We start from the raw sequence: 15704 nt of genomic DNA on the forward strand, positions 1-15704 counted from the left end.
CTGAACTCACGTATAACTAAAGAGCATACAACATGTCTGGGATGTCATAAAACGAAGAATTTTTGTGACATCTTCAGTGAAGGACACCAAGGGATTTCATAGAAGGAATAGAGAAATTTTCGAAAGGTTAGTGAAAGGGTAGTTCACTGTTCATGTCCCCCCACAGCCTGCTTAATGGGAGCATGTGGCGCATAAATCAGGGCTTGATGCAATTTTTATTTTTCCCTTTACACTTCACCTTTACCATGAGATTCCTCATTTGTGCTAATTTCGCCTATGCTTGCATGGTAATGTTGATCCCCTCTCTTCCCCTTGGAAATGCTGACAGAAGCACAAGCCTAGCCTAACTTATCCTGTATGGGCCAGATCCTCATCTACCTATTAGGCATCTAAGTAGGCTTTGTCACCTAAGTGACATTGTATTCCACCTGGCTTGAATACCTGAAAAACTGTTTATGCAAAAGCCAGGTGGGTCCTCTTCCTTCTCACTTTTTTTTTTAAACTTTTTCTTAGGAGTAAGCTGATAATGTGTTACCAAAGCAGACACATTAATGGATTTTGTTTCAAGTTCTTCTTGTATCTCTACAGCCCGTTTTACCCTTTTGTTACATATGCTTGTGCTCATTTACTGTACTTTGCAAGATTTTTCATTGTGCATGTGCCTTTGAGCACCAGGCATTTCAGTAGATATTGCGTAGTCTGAGACTCTCTGATGTAGTTACACATGGTTGAACCAATGGTATAACCCCACTTCTTCATTAGTTACTTGGGATCTCCAACTCCAGTTCATAGGCAGTTGAGGCATCTCTACCTTTGTTATGCTTTACCAACCCCTGGTGGTAAGGACTTGGCCACTGTAATATACATTTTTTCACCGTTAGATATTTTCTTTAGATTCCTGTTCCACATCTGTAGTCGTGTCTCCTTGGTTGTGGCATCAAGAGGTTGGGTGTTGGTGAGGAAGCTCCTATGTGATTTCAGACATTTGTGTACTGTGGGATGGTCATACTGCAGGTGTCTCACCTTCAGTTTGTCTCGATCATTCTGTCCTGCTGGCTGCTGCTCTTCTGATGTCAGGCAGAGCAATGCCATCTAGCAAGCGCACGCTGTTTAGGCTGGTAGGCTTCAGACATCTTGTCATACATTGGCAGCTATTATTCAGAATGAGGTCAAGGCACTTAGCATGTACAGATCTATCCTGTACAGGGTGTGCATACTCAGCAGAGGAGAAGCTGAGAGCCAGAGCAGTGGTTGGGATGGTTGAGAGCCTAGCTCCCCATTTCAGGTTGGTGAGTTTATATAAAATGTTGTTACAAGTGCTGCCCTTTGCTTTTGTCTTCATGATGTGTTCTTTGTGTGAGAGGCTTTGACCTAGGGTGAATTTGGACAGTGGGATAGTGGAGTCCTGGACCATGTAATGTTGAATTGGCAGTTGGCCCCTTGGTTTTTTTTCAGATAGAAGTCACATACATGTGTTTTCACTGGGCTCATGTAATTGGTTTTCAGTGTAGTATGAGGGTAAGCCAGCAAGTGCCTCACTTAGGGATGTTTCAACATGGTCAGAGCCATAGGCCATTATGCACAGGTCGCCTGCAAAGATTAAATGTTTTGTTTACAAATCAATTGGTTGGTCATTCATATAGATGTTATATAACAGCGATGCGAGTACACTTCCTTGGGGGAGGCCATTAATCTGTTGCCTCTATCTGCTTTGCTTTCCATCCAATTTGACGAAAAAGTCTGTTTTCAGTTTGGGCTCATATCAGCTCTGTAAGGTGTAGGTCTTTTGTCATTTCCAGGGTCTTGTGCAGGAGTCGGTGGCTAACTGTGTTGTAGCTGGCTGTTAAGTTGATGAACACCGCTCCAGTGCCTTTTTAAAAACCATCCTCAATATGTTGAGTTAGACTGAGCAGCTGTTGATTTTTCTAGGGTGAAAGGTGTCGTCTTTGCGGATTAGGTGTTTATCCATGTATGTGACAAGCCAGTTCAATATCAGTCATTCACACAGTTTTTGTGTGTGGCATGGCAGGTAGATCTGAGCCACTAGGCAGGTAGGTCAGACAGATCTTTCCCTGGCTTTAGAAGTGCCACTACCTATGCTTCTTGCCATATCTTTGGAATTTTTTGACTGGCTGTGCATGACTTGTATAGGCAGAGGAGCCATTCTTGAGTCTGAGGTCTAAATTCCTTGATTTTTTTTTTTTTTTTTTTTTTTGGTAAGTATGTTATCAAAACTGGTTGTTTTCCTGGTCTTCAGTGCGTTAATACCTATTGTTGTTGAGAAGGGGCTTGTAAAACTCAGGAGTGCTTGTACCTTTTCCAGTCTGAATTTTTGTTTTTTTGTTTCTTTCTTTCTGAGGCCCCCCTGAGTGTCCCCACTAGCAAGAACTGTATATGTGCACATACTACTTTTGTTCTTTTTGTTTTTTTGTCTAGAGTGTATGGGCAGGCCTTGCAGGCCATGCACGCAGGCCTTGTCTTTGAGGCCCAGATCTTCCGGCCAACCTGTACATGATCTCTACTGCCCCCCATTTGTCACCCTCCCCGGAATAAACCTTTCTTAAAAGTTAGTCTTTCTTTCTTTCTTTCGTTTTGGTTTTGGGGCTTTTTCTATTGAGAAGCATCTGATGAGCAATTTGGTTAGCACTGACATTATGATGTTGATCTGCCTTTCATGGGTCATTGGTTAGTACAGGTTTTGCTTGATTTTTGTGTTCTTTATATGTGAATTTGCTCTTATGCGATGAGCATATTTAGACCCATAACTCATTATATGTGAGGTAAATTTGCTCTTCTGTGATCAGCGTAGATGCCCCTCCACCCAAGCAGGTAAGTCTGTGGGGGGGAAGGGAAAGGGCCATGGCCCCACTTACCCCACTTACCCCAGCCCTGGGAGCAGCTGCACCATGCTCCACCTGTCCCCCCACACCTGGGCTCACCCCTGCTTCTGGGCTGTGCTGTGTCATGGTGCAGGTAGCTCCCGGGGCTGCTCCAGCATAGGCTTGGGTGAGGGTGGACAAGCGGAGCCCTGGGCATTGTGAGGTGCAGCACTCACTCCAGCCCCAGCTGCAGTGGCCCAGGAGCAGAGGTGAGTGGGGACATGTGGAGCACAGTGCAGCCCAGGGGCTGCAGGCAGCTGGCACTGGCCACTCCCAGGGCTGCTGCAGCCAGGTCTGGGGTGAGTGCCGCTCTGTTCCCTCTGCTTTGCTGCCTTGTGCAGCCCTGGGAGCGGCACCCCTCCCCACACCCCTTCCCTAGTCCCAACCTCGCTCCCTCCCTCCCTCACCGCCATGGGAACCTATCCCTATTTGTTACATTGTAAAGTGGGTTCGCTTTATGCGAATTCTATTTATGCACCATTTGATGGGAACGCATGTGCAGCATAAATCGCGGGAAAACTGTATACGTATTGTTGCCCATGCCTTTTTACTATTCTGCATCATGTCAGTTGACTCCATCAGGGTCTGTCAGGATTTCCTGTGTTCTCCTGTGATTACTTACATGAACTCCTTACCTGTAGCAATGGTATTTGAAGAAAAAGGGTTTAGTTCATACTGTTTCCTGTAGTCTTTGTATAGGCCAGTGGTTTGAGGAGACCCAGTGACAGTGAATCTGTAGAGTCAAAATCATGGTTTGGAGTTCTGGCAGAATTTGCAGGTATTACCAAGTATTACCTGACAGGGGTCACAGTGTGAATGCGTCTACTATGACCCCCTTCAAGGAGCTGAACAGGGCCGAACAGAATTATATTTAGGCAAATAAATGCACTTAGATGCCTACTGGATGGAATAGAACTTGGCCCTGTATACATCCAGGGAGTAAGGTATGAACTTGCTTCCTTTTGAGTTGGTGGATTCCTAGCTTTCAGGATGGCATGACTAAGAGGAAAGAGGATGGGTGCAAGGAATTCATGATTTCATCGGTTTCATAGACATCAGGGCTGGAAGGGACCTCGGGAGATCATCGAGTCCAGCCCCCTGCCCAAAGGGCAGGAAGTCAGCTGGGGTTATAGGATCCCAGCAAGATAAGCATCCAATTTACTCTTGAAGGTTCAGTGTAGGTGCTTGAACCACCTCCGCTGGCAGACTGTTCCAGACCTTGGGGGCTCGGACAGTAAAGAAATTCTTCCTTATGTCCAGCCTGAAACGGTCTTGCAGGAGTTTGTGACCGTTCGACCTAGACATCCCTTGGGGCATTCTGGTGAACAAACATTCCCCCAGATCCTGGTGGTCACCCCTGATAAACTTATAGGTGGCCATCAGATCACCCCTGAGCCTGCGCTTTTCCAGGCTAAAGAGTCCCATGTCTCTCAGCCTATCATCATAAGATCTGTTTTTCTGACCTCTGATCATGCGCGTGGCTCTCCTCTGGACTCTCTCAAACTTTTCCACATCCTTTTTGCATTGTGGAGCCCAAAACTGGATGCAGTACTCCAGCTGCGGCCTCACCAAGGCCGAGTACAAGGGGAGAATGACGTCCCGGGATTTGCTTGAGAAGCATCTATGGATGCAAGCCAGTATTTTGCTCGCTTTACTAGCCGCAGCATCGCATTGCAGGCTCATGTTCATCTTGTGGTCAATGATGACCCCCAAGTCTCTTTCTTCTGTAGTGCTAGCCAACGTAGCACTGCTGAGCCTATAAGGATGCTGCAGGTTTTTCCTCCCAAGGTGGAGAACCTTGCATTTTTTGGTATTAAACACCATCAGGTTCTCGTCTGCCCATTTGCTGAGCTTGTCCAGGTCAGCCTGGATCACCCGCCTATCTTTTGGCATGGATACTTTGCCCCAAAGTTTGGTGTCATTGGCGAACTTGGCCAGTCCACTCCTGACTCCAATGTCCACATCATTAATGAAGATGTTGAACAGGATGGGTCCAAGGACAGAGCCTTGAAGGACCCCACTGGTCACAGGGCACCACGATGAATGACTGCCATCAATCACAACCCTCTGGCTGTTCTGAAGTCAAGGACTTCTGTGTTGCTGACTGACTTGCCAGCTTTACGGTGGATGGTGAAGGTGATCAGCTCATGGTCGCTGTCACCCAGCTTCCCATTGATCACTAGGTCGCTGATTAGGTTGTCCCCCATAGCCATTACCAGGTCAAGCAGCGCTTTGCCTCTCGTTGGCCCATAGACTTCTTGAGTCAGGTAGAGGTCATCCACGCACGAGAGAAAGCTTTGCGACTGCTCAGATTTTGCTGAGTGATCTTCCCACGAGATGTCCGGGTAATTGAAGTCACCCATGACAACCAAGGTCCTGGAGCAAGCGGCCTCAGTCAGTTCCCGGGCCATCTCCTGGTCAAGCTCAGGACTTTGAGTGGGAGGTCTGTAGTAGACTCCCACCGTTGTGTCCCCTGTGCCGTATTCCCCATGAATTTTTACCCAGAGGGTCTCTAGCTGTCCATGCTGGTCGCCAACATCAGCTTGCAGGGACATGTAGCTTTCCTTCACAGAGAGAGCTACACCCCCGCCCCTTTTGTCAACATGATCCCTCCTGTACAAGGTATAGCCCCCTATACCTGTGGTCCAGTCATGGGTGGAGTCCCACCAGGTCTCCGTTATCCCAATGACGTCATAATTCTTTGCACTGAGCAGGAGGAAGAGCTCCTCCTGCTTGTTGCCCAGGCTCCTGGCATTAGTGTACAGGGAGGCAAGTGTCCCCTTAGGGGCTCTTGCCTTGCCCACAGATTGTGCCAGGGCTGGGGCAGGGGTGGGCTCCCTTAAGTGCCTTGGTCCGCTGGCTTTGCAAGGGCCATTCAGCGGGCCAGCAGTGGCAGTAGTCCCCCCATCCCCCAGCGGGCTTAGTTTAAAGCTTGGTGGAGCAGGTCAGCCAGTCTGGCTGAGAAGAGCCTCCTCCCCAGGGGAGAGAGGTGGAGGCCATCTCCTCCCAGCAGCTCGCTGCCTCTCTCGCCAAAGAGCAGGCTGTGGTCATGGAAGCCAAAGCCTTCCTGATGACACCAGCGCCGCAGTCTTTGGTTCACTACGTGGATCGTAATTAAGATCTCTGGAAGCCCAAAGGATGCTGAAAGGAAAGCAGCAACGGTGTGGGAGAAGTATATTCTATAAAGAGCCAGTGGAGGGGGTGGAGGACACTGCATGTTTCTGCTATAGCCTGGCAGGAAGACTGTTAAGAAGATGGGGCATGTACAGAGGAGAATGGAAAAAACTGTGGGTTAGCAGCCACCAGTCCACTATATGAAGATGGAGAGTTTGTTGAAGGTAAACTAGAGGGAGTGGGACTAGATTATTAAAAGGCCAGAAAAAGGTGGTTAATAGGATAAGAAAGAAAGACATGATAGCAGTAGTTAGGGATTTGATGGGATGGATGGGAAAGGAGAAGGCAGAGAAGAGTTGGAGGGAAGAACTGTGGTGTTTCTTCCAAATGGACAAAGGGATGGAGTGAAAGTTGTGGCTTCCTCCTGGATTGGGTGTGGCTTGTGAGAGGTTAGTGTGTTTAATGGTGGAAATGGGCGTAATAAGAATAAGGTATTGTTGTAGGGGAGATTGTCAAGATTTATGTTAATTTAGTTTCCTGTATTTGTTTTGTTTTTAAAAATAAAATAAAGAAAAGTTCCTGTCAGTGTCTCTGCCTTTTTGGCTAAGATCAAATGTAGAAGAATTTGACACCCAGGGGAGGGTATCGGGGCTGGCTCTGGCTGTCCTGGTGCCGGTCTGTTATTGTAGTACATCCAGGCCCGGTTCCAGTTCCTTGCCAAGGAAACACCTACCCTTTTTTTTTTTTTTTTTGGCTGAGATTAAGTCATCAGCTGACAACCTGATCAATGCTTTAAAAGAAGAGAGAGAGATTGATGGAGCATCGGGATAGCAGGAGTGGAGGAGGGAAGCCCAAAGTCCAAAACAATGGCAGTTGTAGCTGATAACCAGGATGTGGAAAGAGAAATGAAGAGTGGAAACAATGGACTGGAGACATAGGAAGTGTGGATAAAGGTGGGAAAGTGGAGAGGAAAGAAGATGGCCAAGATGAAGGCAAGAGCAACGGTAGAGACAGCAACAGAGGCAGTGGCAAAGAAGACGGTGGTAAGAGGGGTAAGGCCAGAGGGATGGCAAGAGCAAAGGTGAGTGGGGACATGAGAGAGAGCGTGGGAGCAGCTGAAGGATCATTGGGAGCATGATAAAAGGCCAGCCTGCTGTGAGTGGCATAGTGGAAAGATACAGAAGAGACCGCAGGATGCCAGTCCAGAGTGGAGATTATGGATAAGGGTAGCATTAACTGGTTATGGGATGCAGAAGAACTTGAGGATGAAGAGATATGATTTGATGGAGGAGGTGCTTTGAGGTATTGAGGAGCAGGTGGAACACCTCACCAACATGATTGGTTTCTTCAGCCAAAAGACATAACAACTAAATGGAACAAAAAAGTGTGTGAAAAAAGTTGGGAGAAATATGCAGAGGAAGTGGGGAGGGAGGAATTAAAAGGGTTAAAGTTTGTAGCAGGGGGACAGTCAAGGGAAAGAGTAATTATTATCCAAAAGTATATGGATATATTACAGGCAGAAGACATAGAAAGATGTCTGGAAAAATTATGCATAGTTGTGTGGGTAGAGAAACTGAGGGACAAATATGGTATTTGGATGGCGTCTTGGAGGGCTCGAGCAGTGTTAAAACCAAATGAGTGGAGCCCAGGTGAGGTGCAGCACCTCCCATCAGTTGTCCAGATAAGGCCAGGTCAGGATTTTATAGTATACCACAGGCAACTGAAGCAATGTAACAGATGTGAGAAGGAAGGACACTTGGCTGCACACAGTTGCCTCGTAGTGTTACAGGTATGAAGGGATGGGGCAGAGAGCAGCAGAGTGCCAGGAGTTTAATGCACTGTTTGCATGGGGGAGGGACACTTGTACTATAGCATAGATGTCCAACAGCTTTTACAACCAAGGTCAGATCCCCTGAGGAACCACAAGAATCAGAAAGGGGCAGCGAGGAAGGGGAAGTGGGACAAACTGAGATGGGAGACTGTGCAGGGGGAGAAATGGAGAGCAAGGGAAATAGAATCTCTGTAACAGAGGCTGCAAAAAAGAGAATTGGAGGCAAACTGGAAGGGGAGGACAGAACAGCAAACAAAGGATCAAAAGACATGGAGGTGGGAGAGGGAAAGAAGGAAGAAACCTGGCAGAGAACAAAAGTGGAGATGGAGCAAGGAAAAGAGCCAGAGCAACAGGCAGGGGAAAGGAAGAAAGTTCAGAGACAGAAAATCAGGAAAAAGAAACTTGATAAAGAGGGAGGCAAGTTGGAGTCGGAGAGGAGCTTCCTGCCATTAACTCTCCCGGACTCTAGCCATAAATGGAACACAGGAGTGGGAAGAGGTGGGAAAGTGGAAGCCTTCCTAGCTGCAAAAAAAGTGATCCGGCAGCTTGCAAGAGCACCAGGCATGCAAAGTGAGCAGGGGAGAGTTGACCGGGAGGAGCAGCAGCACAGATGATCCTTAAAGGCACAGGCACACTCAGCTTAAAGCAAGCGCAGTTGTACTGATTACAGCTTCAATTAATGAATTGAAGAAATTGATAGAACCATTCATATGTATAGCATTAAATATATGCTGGCATGGTTTTCTGTCTTGAGGTTGTCTACACATGGAGTTTACTGAAATAAGTACTCCAGAATAATCATTCCAGAATAGTTGTTTCAGTAAACACTCCAGTGTTGATGATTCCAAAGATTGAGAAAATTCAGCTGCAGATCTAGAGTCAAATACTGTGGTTTGTGTTGCTTGCTGACAAAAATAGAAATGATAAAGTTACAAGTCAAATGGTGTATTTGCTGTGCAGTCTCCCCTTCTGTTATATACTAAAATAAGACAAAATATTGTAATCTTATCTATACAATCACTTGAAGATAATCCTTTCATAACATGTTTTATCATCTATCAAAATAATGCAGCAGCAATGTTTATTGTTTAGACACTCAGACAATGAAATACATGAACTGGGCTTCTTGGGGAAGTGTTATTTTTGCTCCTTGTTTTGAATAAATCTGTGGTATAGAAGAAGGCATACCACTGTTTTTGTGAATAAAGTACTATATATATGTATATATATAAAATTTATTTTTTAGAGAAATTGCATACATGTTACTGCTATTATTTCTGTCATAAATCACGCTGAGGAAACAATTCTGAGTTGCAAAATTGTTAGTGATACTGAATTAGATTACTTAAACCATGCCAGTGCCTCTTGAACTCATGTTTGTCATCTATAACACAGCAGGAATTAGCTATAAAAAGTCTGGGACCCCATCAAAAATAATGGGGTAAACATTTGCCTTTTGTATTCTAGGTTTCTGTTTCATTTTTCTTGAAAGCGTTTCTACTATTTGATCCACTATTCACTCTTTTTGAATTTGTACTTGGTGTTAGTGAAATCAGCTGGAGTTTTACCCTTGTCTTCCATTGCTACGTAACTGGGTATTTTGAATTTAACATTCCCAGTTACTCTTGCTCTCATAGTAATGCCTTTGATGGAGGGTGGGGGCATTGGAAACACTTTCTTCCCCTCATTTTCATGTAAAAACCTGCTCATTCTTCCAATACCCAAGCAGCTTTTGGTTTAAGGTAATTTTCATTTCAGCAATACGGATATCATCAGAAGTCTCTTCATAGTAATGGCTAGGACTGATGGGGCAAAGAATAAGGTACTTCCTTATTCCTTCCTTCTTCATAAATGGGAAGTAAAGGGCTGAGTGGCCCCGCCACCCCTGGACCACATGTAAAGACACCCATAGACTTTAAACCATGCCAACTTTGTCTCCTTATCCTTAATCACCGTCATGTATTAAAGTCCAAAAGAATACATCCTGAAATAATTCCTTTAGAAGGGTTTAAGTAATGTGCACATTTTAAGTCATTTAACAATTTTAAAGTTGATTGTAATTGTAGCAGGAGGGAAAAAGCTGTCCCAGAGATAAAGAGGCTTGCCTAGTATCTAGTTCATCCCAGATCCATTCCCTGTTTGACACTGAATCCTGGGTGGTGTTAAGTTACTTAGTCTCACTCTGTGGGCTCCCTGGAGGAAGTATGCTTCTCAGGAGTCTACCCATATTACTTGGATGTTGGACTTTCTTGAGCACTATTGACACCAGCATTTCATTGGTATTATGGACATGCAAGGAAAGAATGAGTTGTAGTATGTGGCATGATCAATGCACATCATGTTGATGGGTATTCCAGTGGTTGGGATGCTAACTTGGGATCCCAGTTTAATTTTTATCTCTGTAACTATAGGCACTTGGAGCCATGTCCTCAGAAACGTATTGCCCAACCTTCCAGCACCATGGGCTGGATGTGTGGCGTGGGGTCAGTCTGTAGGCTGGATCCCACGTAGACTCAGTCTACGGGTGTAGTCCCCCATGCTGGATGCAGCCACATGCCAGCCCAACCCCATGTGCCCCAGTCCAGCCAGAGAGAGTGTGTACCTGCCTGACTGTGCATCCGTGCAATCTTGTGCTCAGAGCCATGTTATCAAGCCTGAAGGACTCCCCACAGGTCCTGAAATTTGACAGCACAGGAGCTCCCACTACCACATTTATGGACCCATTAGGAACCTCAAAGGTCAGATAAGAAAGAGGTTCTGCAGCCAGATCAGGCTCACAAGCCAGAGGTTGAGCACAACTGGCCTGCCCCATAAATTCAAATGTATTTTAATGTGAGTCTGGGTGCCTATCTCTGCGGATGTAGATGTTAATCTCTCTATGCCCTGTTTCCCTGCTTGTAAAATAGGGCTAGTAGTTATTACTTTACTCTCTTATAGGTGTGTTATGAAGTTAAACATACTGAAGACTGGGAGGGCCTTAGATACAATAGTAAAAAGGGCTATATAAATCCTCTTAACACTATTACATAGACAGATTACCTTAAATAGACCTTAACAAAGCAGTAGTAACAAAAGTTATACATTGTAGTAACACTGCCACAAATCTATTAGCACAGAACAATAGTTCTGAAAAATTTAAATGCTCTAGTCTATTAAGTTACTTGAGCTTCATTGTTTTTCCTCTTGTTCACTCATTCATTTATTCAACATACATAATTTCATTTTGATATCCCTTTAGACACTCCATAGCTGCCAGTTGCTCCTTATTGCTTGTGTGTCTGTGCCTCAGCCCACCTTTGTTCTGGATGAGAGGATAAACTCCATATTGTTCTAATTGTCTTAATCTCGGTGAATAAGTGTCTATTGAACATGGGATTAATTTTATTGAATCACTAGGTAGTCCCAGTGTTACCTGACAATTAAATAGACCTTTATCTTCTGGGAAGATAATCCTGCTAGGCATTTGTCATATGGCAGTTAGGAAGAGAGCACTGAACTTCTAATACCAGCAGTCGCTTGGCGGGAATGAACAGTGTATGTAGAAAAACGAAGATTTCTGTTCATCCCTCTTTAGCTGAATGAGATTGCTGCCGTTTTGAAATGGATTTTTGGGCAATGGGGGAGTGACTAGCCATTCTGTGTCTTAATCTATAAATTATATTCAGAAGAATTGTTGTACGTAGTTTGCAGTCATTTCGGGCTCTAAACAACATCTTTTACTTATTAGAGTTGCCCCGCTGTGGTCAGAGCAGCAGCTGACCTGGGTAAAGTCTCCAGGGTCAGTCCTGTTAATCTGACGCGATACACACAGAAGAGCACATGGATTCTGGGAACTCTTCTGCATTTACGATATATACCTGAATTTAAGACAACTTCAAATTTACGACAATGCCCTAACAATTACATTCTATACATGGAAAACTTATAAATTTGTTACAGTTTTCCACGTACAGAATTCAATTATTGGAAAGTCATCTTAAATTTGTTTCCCCCTACCACTGCAGTGGGGTGACCAGTGACAGGGTTCAGGTGGTGGTGGGCTGGTGCTAGGGAAGCCAAATGGTCTGACCCCAGCCCTTCACCCTCTGGTCCCTGTTGCCTGTCCTCCCTACTACTCGCCACCCCTGCTGCTTGCACAATCCAACACCTGCCCTCCCCATGACGCCTGGCACTTGCCTGCTCCCCCACTATTTGTTCCCCTCCTGCTTGGCTTCTCCTGGTGCCTACCCCCATCCCTGCAGCTGCTTACCCTCTGTCATTGCTTCACTCCCACTCCACTATGGAGCATATGGTTTGTGGGTTGGAACTGCTGCTGCTGTGTGGTCAGGTGAAGCCAGAGCTGTGATGGAGGGTAAATGGCAGTGTGGGGAGAGAGAGGAAGCGGAAAGCCTGAGGGGCAGAGGGGACGGTAGGGGCCAGGCAACTCCAAACCCAAGCCCAGGTCAGGGCCAGACTGGATCTGCAGCAGCTTCTGGCCCCCTGGCTTAAACCTGAAATTGTAATGAGAGGCTTTCTCCCCATATTGAATGGGAGAAAAAAACCTCATCCTGGATTTGAATAAATATCATATGAGTGACCTAGAAAACCATGTTTGATGCAGCAAAGAGCTCTTAAATACATTGCTTTTCATCTTTGTCATAGTATCCTGCCAACAGCCAGAAGCTTTGAGATGAACTTAGTTGATAAAACCCAGGTCCTGGAAAAGGAGCTGTCTTTGACTATACAGTGATTATGAGGAGTTGTTTTTTCTTTCAAGAGATACTTTTTGCCAATTCATTAAAAAAAAAAATTAAAAATCGCAACCTATTAAGACAGTTCATTATTCCTAGAAAGTAAAGCAGATAAAGAATCAGAAAGGTATTGGATGAGAGCGTAGCATTATCTGGATACATAAACCTTTGTGGACCAGAGCATGAAATTGTCTTACTTGCTTGGAAAGAGCATGGGTGACTGTGAGGATGAAGTATTAGTGTTGGTACTGGAGATGTACATGGAGGAAATCAGTTATAAACAACATCCTCTGGTTCACATTCCCAGTGTTCTGCAATAGTAAAATATTTCTAGATTGAAGATAACTAGACACTTCTTACCGTGTTTGGAATAGGCTAAAAGTAGAAGTAAATTTGTCAATGACAGATGGACCATTGGTTTTCCTACTGGAACTGAATGTAGGAAGTTTGGGTGATGGCAATTTGAATAGCCTGACTCTGGTGGGAAGCCCAGGGCAGAAACCCAGGTTACTAACTTGGAGCTGGGAGGCACATTAAAATAACAGCTGCATGGCTGTGCAAGCAGCCTGGTAGAAGCCAGAAGTCGCTTCTGTGCGTCACTGTTGCCCCAGCTGGCCCTGCTGCCTTGTTATGCCTTTGCTCAACTCTGCATTTTCATAATCCTCCCAAAATTTGTTGAATGGGTAAATTTAATTTTAGACAAGTATTGACTGTGTCCCGTGTTTGCTTTTTACATTCTTAATAGCTTTATTCATAATGTCCCCCTAAGTGTTACTGAGGTTTTTTTAATGTACTTCTTAAAGAAAAAACAAGATTCCAGTCCATCTAGCAGCTGTTTCAGTTAACATGTATTTGGTGTAGGCTAGCCAGAATTGCACCAGTTTCATCAGAGCAACATCTACTGGACTTCTAAAATCTCTTTAGTTTTTTTTAGCTTTACTTAGGGACACCTCAAGAATTCCTACTGGTTTTTATAAAGCAGCAACCTTAGCTAATTTGTCAGAGCTACTGTGAAGCTTAGAAAGTATGTGGCAGAATTCACAGAGGCTTTGAAGTCCTTAGCAAATAACTCCAAATTTGAATACTTTTGAAAGGTTAGGTGCTGAAGGGCCATGCTCCTCACAGAAAACACATGTATAGAGTAAATGTGGAATTTCAAACTGAAACTGTTTGAGAGGGCTTTTGCCCTCATAAAAAAAAAAAAAGTAAGAAAATAATCTTTTCTTTGTATAATTCCAGTATCATTGAATCACCATGCCCCAACATCTTCCAACTGGTAAAGATATTTTCTTTTGGAAGATGATCCTACATGAAAAGTATCAGTGAGACCTGGTTCTTTTCTGGCAATGTTATGGAACAAGTGGTCAAAATCATACTTGCAATATGAAGTTGGTGATAGGAGACAAAGCTCTTTAAAGGCTAGCTGAACCCTCCCCCCCCCCGTCTTTGGCAGGATATAACAAATAGAATGAATGTTTTCTGAAAATGCAGAATCTTCACATCAGATTGCCCAGTTCACTTGAAAATTGGCACCAAATTCCTTCTTTGTTTTCTACACTTGATGCTCCACTCTCCTCATTTGCTACGTAGCTTGAAAGGATTCCTCACAAGTTATGTGATTTAACAGAGAGAGGTAGCTAGCTGTGTTGGTCTGAAGTCAGGCGGAAGGCAGGGTAGAGATGCACCTTATAGACCAGTGGTTCTCAACCTTTTTAGACCCAAGGCATCCCATGGAAAATGGTAGGTCTTAGTTTTCACTCATTTTTCAACTGCAGAAAAATAGTAGAGCAGTTTTTTCTATTGTAGAGAACTCTGACCACAATGGGTCAGAATGTTTTAAACACTCTGGGTTCTTAGTTGACATTTCTGGTTTTATCTTGCGTATCATGCTTACATGGCTAACGTTGTGTTCCTCCCCTCCCACCACCCCCCGGACATCCTTGAAAGGATCTCAAGGCACCCCAGAGTGCTGTGGCTGCCTGGAAAATCACAGTTATAGACTAACTAAATCAGGCATACGCTTTTGTGATCCCAAACTCATTTCATCAAATGCTGATCATTCAGCATTTGGTGAAGTGAACTTGGACTTACAAACACGTATGCCTCTCTGGTTTACTTAACAGAGAGGCCATAGTATTTTCATGGAATATTTCGTATGGAATTTGTATGGGATAGTTTTCACAGTAGTCAGATGTAGTGCAGATGTGCAAAATTTGTGTCTGCCTTCATAATATTTCCCTGAAATGTTGCCTTACAGCTTGATCTTGTACTTATGCATGTGTAATTTTCCTCGCCTGTGTACTGCTGGTGGTGAATTCAAACAGACTGTTCAAGGGTTCAAACTTACCTGTGTGTGAAGAGTTTGCAGGATTGGATTTTTGAATAAGAAGTATGTGATAATACAAATAGCAATGACATTGTAATACCAGTGGCTAGGGCATCTTGTACTTCTGCTCAGAGTTGATCAATTGCCAAATCTGGGATCAATTAGGAATTTCTCCCATGGGTCAGATTTGCTACAACCTTAAGGGAATGCTTCCACTGTAGTGAGGAACACATGGGCCTCTTTCTAGGGTCTTCTGAGCAAATATTAATCAAGTATTTCCCTGTTGCAGAAGCAGAACTTTGACAGTGACCTTGACTCCCATACTTTTACCTATGGTATTTTTAAGAGTGTTTGTGGTGTTTTGGAAATTGCTCATTGTAGCTGTGTGTGGTGGTTTAAAGTGGCAATCTGGGGAATCCTTGGGTAAATAGTTATCTGTGAATGCTGGAGACTGGCTCAGTCTTATATGATACTTAAGGATGTCAAAAGGCCAGTGAAGTCCAGCATATGTCCTGCTTTTATTACTCATCATGCTGTAAAGCAAAAATCTGAGATTTACTTTCTCATTTAAATACCCAACGTTTGTGCAAAAAATTTTTATGTTTTATACAATGCTCAGAATAGTGCAGCAGATCTAGGTGATACGATGTTTGAAAGGTCATTATTTTTGTTCAAATCTAAACTGACAAATTGCCCTTTGATTTTGCTTGGTCACTCCAAAATCAGTATGAAGGGTCTGAACTAAAGTTTCATCTTGTCTTAGGAATGGCCTTTTTGAAACAATTATTTAATAGTTCAGAATATGTATTAAGAGGAGATTTATA

General features: G+C 44.2%; 1 protein-coding gene across 3 annotated transcripts in view; it reads left to right on the top strand.

The window, feature by feature from the left end:
• Positions 1-15704, top strand: part of PLPPR1 (phospholipid phosphatase related 1) — a 261329-nt gene that overhangs the window by 117742 nt on the left and 127883 nt on the right. The window lies entirely within an intron of this gene.

This window comes from Crocodylus siamensis, chromosome 3 (genome assembly GCF_052110815.1).
Source record: "Crocodylus siamensis isolate JL-2025a chromosome 3, ASM5211081v1, whole genome shotgun sequence".
Lineage (NCBI taxonomy): Eukaryota > Metazoa > Chordata > Crocodylia > Crocodylidae > Crocodylus > Crocodylus siamensis.